The following is a 9591-nucleotide window of genomic DNA, read 5'->3' as shown; positions in this document are numbered from 1 at the left end:
ATATTGTCATATGTGGTACTGAATTGAATGTATTGATAGTTCTGAAAGCCAGTATAAATCTTTATAGTAGAATTCAATGTAAGAAATATGGCATGCTGGTTATTTTTTTGAAACTTTAAATTTTAGTTATTGACTTCATTACACACCCAAGCTTAGAATTTCTGTTTTCAGTGTTGCTGTTGCTACAAACATTAATCTCAGTTATATAGAATATGCATTTGATCAGAATAGCAGATGTTGAACATCATAAGAGAAAAGAAATCAGTATGATGTTCCCTTAAATACTTGAAAATTTATACTAAATTAATCAAGAGTATGAAGTTTAAGAGGTATTGACAACTTTTATTCATGCTTTTGTAGTATTTTAAGCCTATATATTAGGAAGATGTAACATAAAATATCAACTCATATTTTCGAGGATTTATTTCCTTTAGACAAAAAGTTATCCGACAACTATTTTATTTTGAATTTTACCAAAGAATACTCCTTGTTCTCAGATACATAGTTTCAATTTAACTTTCAAAATGGTATCTATCAAACCCTGCAACAGATATAATTTTATTTATTTATTTTCATTAGGTTTTCTGGTACAATTTAGATATACACAATGATCCCATCCATCATGTGGAACTTGTAACAATCCATACCTTCAATTTAAATGTAACTCTTGTAGCATACATTAGATTGTAAGTAAATATAAACATTTAAGAATTTCTCTTTCCTTTTTCCCAATCAAAACTTGTCTGGACAGCTCCTGCTGCAGCTTTAAGAAAGTCCTCAAAGGGTGGAGTTGGAAGTGATGACTGAAGATTTTAGGGAAACTCATTGGGTTTTTTTTTTCCTTCTTATATTAATTTTATTGAGAAAGAAGTAGCAGTAGCAATAAGACAGTTTCAAAACAGGTTGGTAGGACTGTCACAATAATTAATACTTTGCATATTGTTGTCTTTGTAGTAGTTATTCATAGTACCAGATGCAGACATGATATCTTGTCCAAACACTATTCAAAACTTTATCACTGAACTAAGAGAAAGCAGCTGTATATCTATGCTAGCTATTATACATATACATATATATATAAATATATACATACATACATATATATGTCTATATATTTCACTACAAAATTGTCCTTCATTTATGTCACCTTTTTTGTTTACTTTTGTCAGAGATGGATATTCCATCTCTGACAAAATTTTTTTGTAAGTAGTCTTTAGGATATTGTCATATGTGGTACTGAATTGAATGTATTGATAGTTCTGAAAGCCAGTATAAATCTTTATAGTAGAATTCAATGTAAGAAATATGGCATGGTGGTTATTTTTTGAAACTTTAAATTTTATTTATTGACTTCATTACACACACAAGCTTAGAATTGATATATTGTAGATGCATGAATTCAGCAAAGTAATCTAATATACTCCAGTAGTCTATAATAGTAGTGAGTTATCTGCATGACTGGCAATGTTAGAAGTTGTTGACTTGAGTCTTTTACAGCTCAGCATATTAATATGGCTTTACTTTTTATGCTGCATTTTTATACTTTTCTGCTGGCTGGTTAATACCAAGATAAAGTAGGAACTATCTAACAAAAAATGTAACTTTTGTATTTGACAAGGTCAGTCAAATCCCCTCAAAATTTACCCTGAAAACCTGTATATGTCATGTATTAACATTACTTTTAACACCAGTTAAGACATCTCCTTTTAAAAATAATAAGACACAAACCATCTATTTGCATGTGACAGCTTGCAACCATTCTTAAGCATGGAAATCTTCATAGGGCCACTGTATCTTGACCCACAATAATTCAAATCGCCATGCTTACTGTTATATTTATGTACATGAAGAACATGCCTGCATCTTGTATTATGAATAACTGCTATGAAGACAGCAATATTCAATGTATTAATTATTATGACTGTCCTACTAACCTGTTTTGAAACTGTCTAATTGCTTTTTCTTTATCAATAAAATTAATTGAAAAAAGGAGGGAAGAAAGAACTGAAGGGAAGGGAGGGAAATGGAAAAAAATGAAGGAAGATGTACCATCTATAAGTACAAATTCCCTATGAGGAATGTTATTATTAGACTAAAATGTACTAATAAAATAAAAAAGTAAAATGAAAAGTAAAAAAAAAAAAAGAACACATGGTATTGATTGTGATAGCTTACTTCCTCTGATGCAGTGCTCCACAGCATTCTGCACACACGTCATTGTCTTTCTAACCACAGGATTGATCTATCCCAAAATAAGGACAACTATAAAATGTGATAGCCTGCCAATCCAATGTTCTATGAAAAGGTGTCTTACAAAGTAAATGTAAGTTTTCTGGATTTTTGAAAGTTCTTCTAAAATGTAGTTTTCTCAATATCATTGTGGGATATATGTATTTTATCATTTGCCTGTGAAAGACAACTTGTTATTTAATGAGACTATTCTAAGTTTATTTTTTGAGTTTATTACTTTCTTGTATTACATAATTATAAAATACAATGATTATATTAACTGCATAAAATGGGTACATTGAACCAGCACCCAGGTCTGGTTTGTGAGTGGGACCACTAGGTCCCGCCAGATCCCCACTCCAGCCAGTGAGCAGGCCTAGCCTGTGAGTGGGACCCCGTCAGGGCCCTCTGGATCTTCACTCCAGCCAGCACCCAGTTATGGCATGTGAGTGGGATCACCTGCTGGTCCACTGGATCCTCATTTCAGCCAGCAACTAGGCCAGGAGTGTGTGTAGAGCTTCCTGCATCAGACAGGCCCAATGTGGAACATTGTGGCAGAACTCCCTGTAGAGAGGCAAGACGCACCCAGCTGATTCAGAAGCAGAACATCTTGCCAGAGTGGCACAGCGGGCTCACTGCTGAGGGCTGCAGTGGGAAGAAGTGAGCACAGCAGCCAGACCCAAGTCTTACCCACCTGGACAAGTTTGAACTTGGTAGATCTGGACCTGGTGCTACAGTACTAACTCTACCAAAGCTCTACACCAAATGTCAGAAGACAGTGCTATATAAAATGACAAAGAAAAGAACAAAATGCTATCTTAGGCCCCAAGCCCACCCAGAACAAATGCAGGAAACATTAGCATAGAAGAAATTGGAAAGCACAAATCTGAAATCTCTGAAATAATAGCATCTGAAATAAAGAAACAACTGCAGAAAGGTATACAGGAAAGCAGATCAGAAATAGTTTCTGAAGTAAAAAAAAGAAATAACTATAATGAAAGAATTACTAAGTGCTTCTAAAGAAGAATCTGATTAAAAAAGAAGAGAATACAAAAATGATGGTATGTTTCAATGAGCAATATAGAAAAGAAATGGAATACATGAAGCAGACTCAAAGTGATATACAGCGAATTAAAAACCTCGATCACAAGCTGACAAAACCATTTGAATGAAAGTGAAAATAGACTTTCAGACCTTGAAGACACCATTGTCACAACTGAAAAGGTAAGAAAGGTAAGAAAAGATCTCTTAAAAACAATTAGGATGCAGAAAATAAATAATTCAACATCCGCAAGACAATGTAAAGCATAAGATTAATAGGCATCAATGAAAAGGAAGGAGTCAATACAAATAATATAAAAGCAGTATGGGCAGAAGTAATAGCAGAAAACTTCCCACATATGGGGAAACAATCTGACATTCAGGTAACTGAAGCATATTATACCATTCTGCCCTCTGGAACCTGGCATCGATGCTCAATTTGAGGGCGAGATCTTGAAACTCAACATGAACCACGACTAATCTCAGTGACAGTGAGGTCACAAGCTCCTCCTCAGAGGAGAGCTACCAAGTTGACCAGGAAATCCAGCATGATGAAGTATTCTAGTAGAACAGTCCAAGAGAACCAGTATCTTCCATTGCTCCAACAACTTCCTCAAAGAGCCTTCCTAACAGCCTCCCTTCAGCCTCTCCAGTTCTGACTCTTATGCTCCTGAAAATAATCCTCATATGGGCCTCCCACATTCAGCACCACCATACTTCTATTCACCTGTGTGTATTAAGTTCAAACCTGCTTAGAAACCTGCTACCATCTTCTTTGTCATGTTTATTAGAATTTGTTTTATGAAGTTCTGTGTCCCGGTATTTGGTGCATCTATGTTTATAATTATTACTTTTTACTCTTGAGTTCCTCTCACGAATATATAGAGATCCTCTTTTCTGTTCTCCTCAATCTTAGCTTGAAATCTAACTTGCCTGAAATTGTATAGCAAGTTATACTTTATTTCTGGGTTCCCCCTGCATGCGACACTGTTTTATAGCCTTTGATTTTTTTATTTCAAAGAGAATAAAAATAATAGATAAGATAATAGATGATACACAATTTCAAAATAACCAACCCCAAGACGATAGGCATTCAACAGTGATTATTATATTGCACATGGTTGTCTCCAGTGCAGTTGCACAGATTACCAGAAACAAGTGCGTAAATTGTTCAAAGTCTAAATTTTAAGCATTAATTGACATCATCAACAAAGTGATAGAAGTTAGTAGTATATTACCTTAGGTACCCTAATTATATATGTTCATGATTTTCCCCCTTCCATTTTTTTTCTTTCCCACACTACAACTCTTCATTCCTTTTCAGCAGTGTCATTCACTTTAATATATTTATTGTAGCTTTCATATTTTATATACTCCTTACACAATGGAGCCAATAGAAGGTTTACTCATGTGGGTCTGATTTATCTCACTTATGAGTACAACGTCTAGTTGCATCTGCTTACCTTTTTTTTTTAATTTTATTTATGTGTGTGTGTGTGTGTGTGTGGCCAGCTCAGCCCACCAGGGGGTGGGGCTGGCTGGCATGTGGTGCTGGGGGATTGAACTGCGGTCCCTGTGCTTTGCTAAGCTTGTTCTAAGTAGGTGCTTTAGACCACTGAGCTATCTCACAAGCCCCGCATCTGCTTACCTTTTAAAGCCTCAAGTTTGTCTTTCTTTATAGGTGAGTAATACTCCATTGCATAAAAATGTCATATTTTTATCCATTTCTCATTTGATGGTCATTTGTATTGTTTCAAAAATTGAGCTATGACAAATTTTGCTACTTTAAAAATGGATGCATGGGGCTGAGGAGATAGTTTAGTAGAAGAAGCTCTTCCCTGGCAAGCGCAAGGGTCTGAATTCAATCCCTGGTTCCAAAAAAAAAAAAAAAAAAAAAAAAAAGGGGGATGCACATATATATATAACTGTGTCATCATGTTATCATGTTTTCATTTATTCTGGAAACATTTCCCGAATGGGAATAGCTGGGTTGAATGGTACTTATAATCCTAGTGTTTGAGGAATCTCCTCACTGATTTACATAGAGTCTGTACCAAGCTACATTACTACCAACAGTCGAGAAAGATTCCTTTTCCCTGCAGCCTCTGCCTCATTTGTTTTTAGTTGATTTCTTTATGATAGCTAGTCTTTCTGTGGTGATATGGAATCTCAGTGTTGTTTTAATTTGCATTCCTCAAATGAGTAGTGGCAGTAAATATTGTGTCATACATTTGTTTTCCATTTGCATTTCTTCCTCTATGTGGTGTGTATTCATCTCAGATTTCCACTTTTTAATTGGGTGTTTGAATTTTGGCTCCACATTTGTTTTCGTTCTTTAAAAATTCTAGATAGAAATCCTTTGCCTGAGTTACAATTGATTACTTTTTTCCCCCAATTTGTGGGTATTGTTTTCACTCTTTTGGTGATTTCTTTTGATGTGCCAAAACTTGTCAATAAAATGAGATATCACTAGTTCATTTTATGAGGAATTTCCTATGCAATTTCAGCTTTGTGAACTCTGCCTGCCCCTATGTCTTCAAGAACTTTAATTTCTCTTCCTATAGATTTAGGATTTCTGTTTTAATGTTTGGATATTTAACTGAATTTGACTTTAGCATGGTGATTCACTTGGATCTAGCTGCAGTTTTCAGCATCTGAAAAGCCAGTTTTTCCAGCACTATTTGTTAAAGAAGCTACCTTTCTTCCAGTGAACCTGGTTGGACTCTTTGTGGAAGATACGTTGACTGAGTGTGTTTGTATTTATGTCTACATCTTTTAATCTGTACAATTGATCCTTAGTTGTTTTTGTTTATGTTTTGCTAAAATCATGCTGGTTTTATTTTAAGTTTTAGTATAATTTCATGTCAGGGATTTTAATGTTTCCTAACTTGCATTTGCTGCCCTGGATTATTTTTGTTATTCTACTTCCAAATGAATTTTAGGAAAATATTTTATAGATCAAGAAGGTATGCTGATACTATTTTGAATAGGATTGCATTAAATCTGTAATACTGTTTTAAGATTATAGTCATTTTCATACTGTTCAGTCTTCCTATCCAGGAGCAAGGAATATCTCTGATTTTTGAAATCCTCTTGAATTTCTTCTTTTGGATATTGTAATTTTCATGGGTTAGATCTTTTTCTTCCTTTGTTTGATTAATTCCTCAGCATCTCAATTTTTGGATACTATTGAGAAGAGTTTTGCTTACCTAATATCTGTCTCAGTGAATTTCTTGTTTGTGTGGAGCAATGCTATTTATTTTTGAGTGTTGAGCATGTATTATTTTATACTTCTTTATTTGTTTATTAATTCTAGGAATGTCTTGGTGTAATTTTTTCAACATTCCATTTACAGTATCCTGTCATCTGTGAATAAGGATAATTTAACTTCATTTCCAATTCTTATTGCTTTTCTCTCTCTCTCTCTCTCTCTCTCTCTCTCTCTCTCTCTCTCTAATTGTTCTAGATGATGTTTCCAGAACTATAATGAACAGCATTTTGTTCATCACTGGGATGAATCCCATCTAGTCATGGTGCATAGTCTTCCTATGTTCAGGCCAACTGCCAGGTTCCAGGTGGTTCATTTCACATAGGTTGATGGACAAGGCAACTGAATTATTCTCCTCAAGCCTTAAAGAAAATTTTGAAAGATAAGAGGAAAATATGCATATAGATATGATGTAGAATGAGAATGGTAAATATAGTGATATAGGAGTGTGTGCCCATCCTTCTAAGGTGTAATTATGGCTAGGAAGTTATAAAAGAACTTTTGTTATGAGTGAGTCTGTGATGTTAACTATCATAAAAGACTACTAAAATCTTTATCTTACCTCTACTTAATTTAAATAAAATTTAATAGGCTTGTCATTGGAAAACGCAGATTTTGAAATGTTCACGTGGGGTGAAGGCCAATCTTCTACTACAAATGTACATGTTCTTCAGGCCTTCCCTCACATCATAGATTATCCCACATGTGGTTAAACTGTAAAGTCTAACTGTAATGATTTTCCACTGAGCAAATGGAGTGATTCAAGGCTGTCTGCCAATACAGGTTAATTAATACCAAGGAGTAGAGATTGCCAGACATGTTTTGTTTTTTCAGGCCACAATCCTTTTAGAAGTCAGGTTTTGCCAGTAAAGGAGCTGGATAGCTCATGGAGGATGACTGGATAACAATGCATTAAAATAAGGTTTGCATCCACATCATTTTTTTGAACCAAGTCTTGTTATCTTGATTGAAGAACTTACGAAAGCTATGAGAACTTATTGTTCTGTTTTTTATCTTGCTAATAATTTATCTAATATTCCCTTAGCTGCTATTTCCCTGGAATAATATATTCACTTGAAATTACAGAAATGAAACTTTAAAGTACTGTGCTAACATTCAAGACATTGACTTGTCATGTTCTTTATCCACAGCAGAAAAGTTGTATCATGTAGATTGCAGCAAGGTGAAGTCTAAGTGTCTTGCATGGATAAATGCATAGTTAATGTGCAAGAACATCTAAGGGAATTGAGGTAGAAAAACAATTTGCACAAGTTTAAAGGACTTGAGGTATAATGTTTGAGAATCTTATGGTTGGGTGTGAATTGCATGATACCTGGCACATTCATTGATGTAATCTGTCCTCCTGAGCTCTCATCTTTCTCCTCTAGCCTGGCTTCCAGCAATAGTCCTTCTCTAATATCTGCTGTATCAAAAAAATGGATGAGGAATGAATATTCAATTTGTGAAGGCTCTTCTCATGACAACTACTTTTTCTCTGAGGCCTTTTCACAGGTCATAAGTTAGAGATACAAGAAAATATGTGTGTTTGTGTCATATGCCTCACAAGCTATCCCTGCTAGAAAATAGAGCTTCTAAAGCAATGTTCTTGAGAATCTAAGGCCTCATATTTTCTCTCCTCTGTCTGTAGTTTCTGATAAGCATGGTGGGAAACATCTTTCTGATCCTTTGAGCTTCATCACTAAATTTTTTCTTTACTAAGTAACACTTTGATTCTAATAACAAGAGAAAACAACAGTTTATTTTATGTTGAAATATGGATTTTCCCTATAAATTTTAATAGTGATTAAATATTCTTAATATGAAACATATTTAGTAACTTAAATGACAACTCTATCCTATGAAAAACAGTTCTGAAAATTTGAGACCACTGGCTTGAAAAAATTTACTATGACTTATGGCAATCATGTCTTCCAGAATGACAATAAGGTAGGATATAGATCAAAGACATGTGAAAAAGAGAACGTTCATGCAAAAATCTGATAGTCAAAAATGCAAGGAGATCTGTATGAACATTTGAGAATTCCAATATCTAATGTACACCATGTTATTCTAAGCATCCCATGAGTACTCTTAAACAAAAATACATGCCCCTGGGTTGTTTTCAGTTTCATTGTAATTATGGTTTCATGTCTAGAGAAAATTTAAATATTATGAAATTTGCCATAAAATATATGATCAGAAGCTCTTTTTCATGATAGATGAGTGTTAAGGTTCCTACCTATATGTCCTTTGCAAAATTTTGTGTAGTAATCGGTGAGGTGATTGGAAAATATTTAGGGCATGGATGTGCAATACACAGATATGTTGAATATGATTTGGGGAATAATTAGGCTCATGGGTTGAGTTAGGTTTCATTAGAACATGATTCCTGCTAAAACCCATCTAGATCCTTGCATAATATTAGGAATTTCAGGAGAACCAACGCCTTCCAGTTTTGACACTGTGAGCTCTTATCATATGCCCATTCTATTCCTGTAGATTGTATGTTTCCTTCATTTGTTATTACTATATATTGTTTGTATCATTGCTACTGGGGGTCTTGCTTAATTCACTGTGTGGAGGAGCATCAAGAGCCTGTTAATGTAAACATAAGAATTATATAATTCTTTATGCCTATTTTAAAAATATATTTTAATTTTTTAAATGTTTTTTCATCCTATTCTGTAGGGACTTAAAGTTCAACATATCAATACTTGATGAAAAGTACCTGTTCCTTGTTATGCCTAAGATGTTTGATATTCAGACAGATAGTGAGGTTAAGCTTAATAGCCTAGGTTGTATGGTAATAACAATAAGCTTCTCTTCTGGAGGGTTAACAACCTAAGTCTACAGACCAAAATTAGAGAAAAAGGAGGGCCGCAAGGAAGGCCAACATTTTGGCCCTAGCCTTCCAAGGTCAATTAAGACTCAGGACATATGAGAACTTGTACTGTAATGTCATGTAACTCAGTAGTGTCCCAAATTTTCTGATCAAGGAGGTTATGGGGCCACAGAGGAAAGTGATTGATAATGTAGAGTGTGCCTAAGGAGAG

The 9591-nt window shown here is 34.5% G+C and overlaps 1 protein-coding gene across 2 annotated transcripts in view; it reads right to left on the bottom strand.

The window, feature by feature from the left end:
• The window catches only part of LOC101577927 (solute carrier family 7 member 13-like), a 44585-nt gene that overhangs the window by 14526 nt on the left and 20468 nt on the right, over positions 1–9591 (bottom strand). The window lies entirely within an intron of this gene.

Source organism: Octodon degus, unplaced genomic scaffold, assembly GCF_000260255.1.
Source record: "Octodon degus isolate 3935 unplaced genomic scaffold, OctDeg1.0 scaffold00165, whole genome shotgun sequence".
NCBI classification, from domain to species: domain Eukaryota; kingdom Metazoa; phylum Chordata; class Mammalia; order Rodentia; family Octodontidae; genus Octodon; species Octodon degus.
This window is presented reverse-complemented; position numbering and strand designations above follow the sequence as displayed.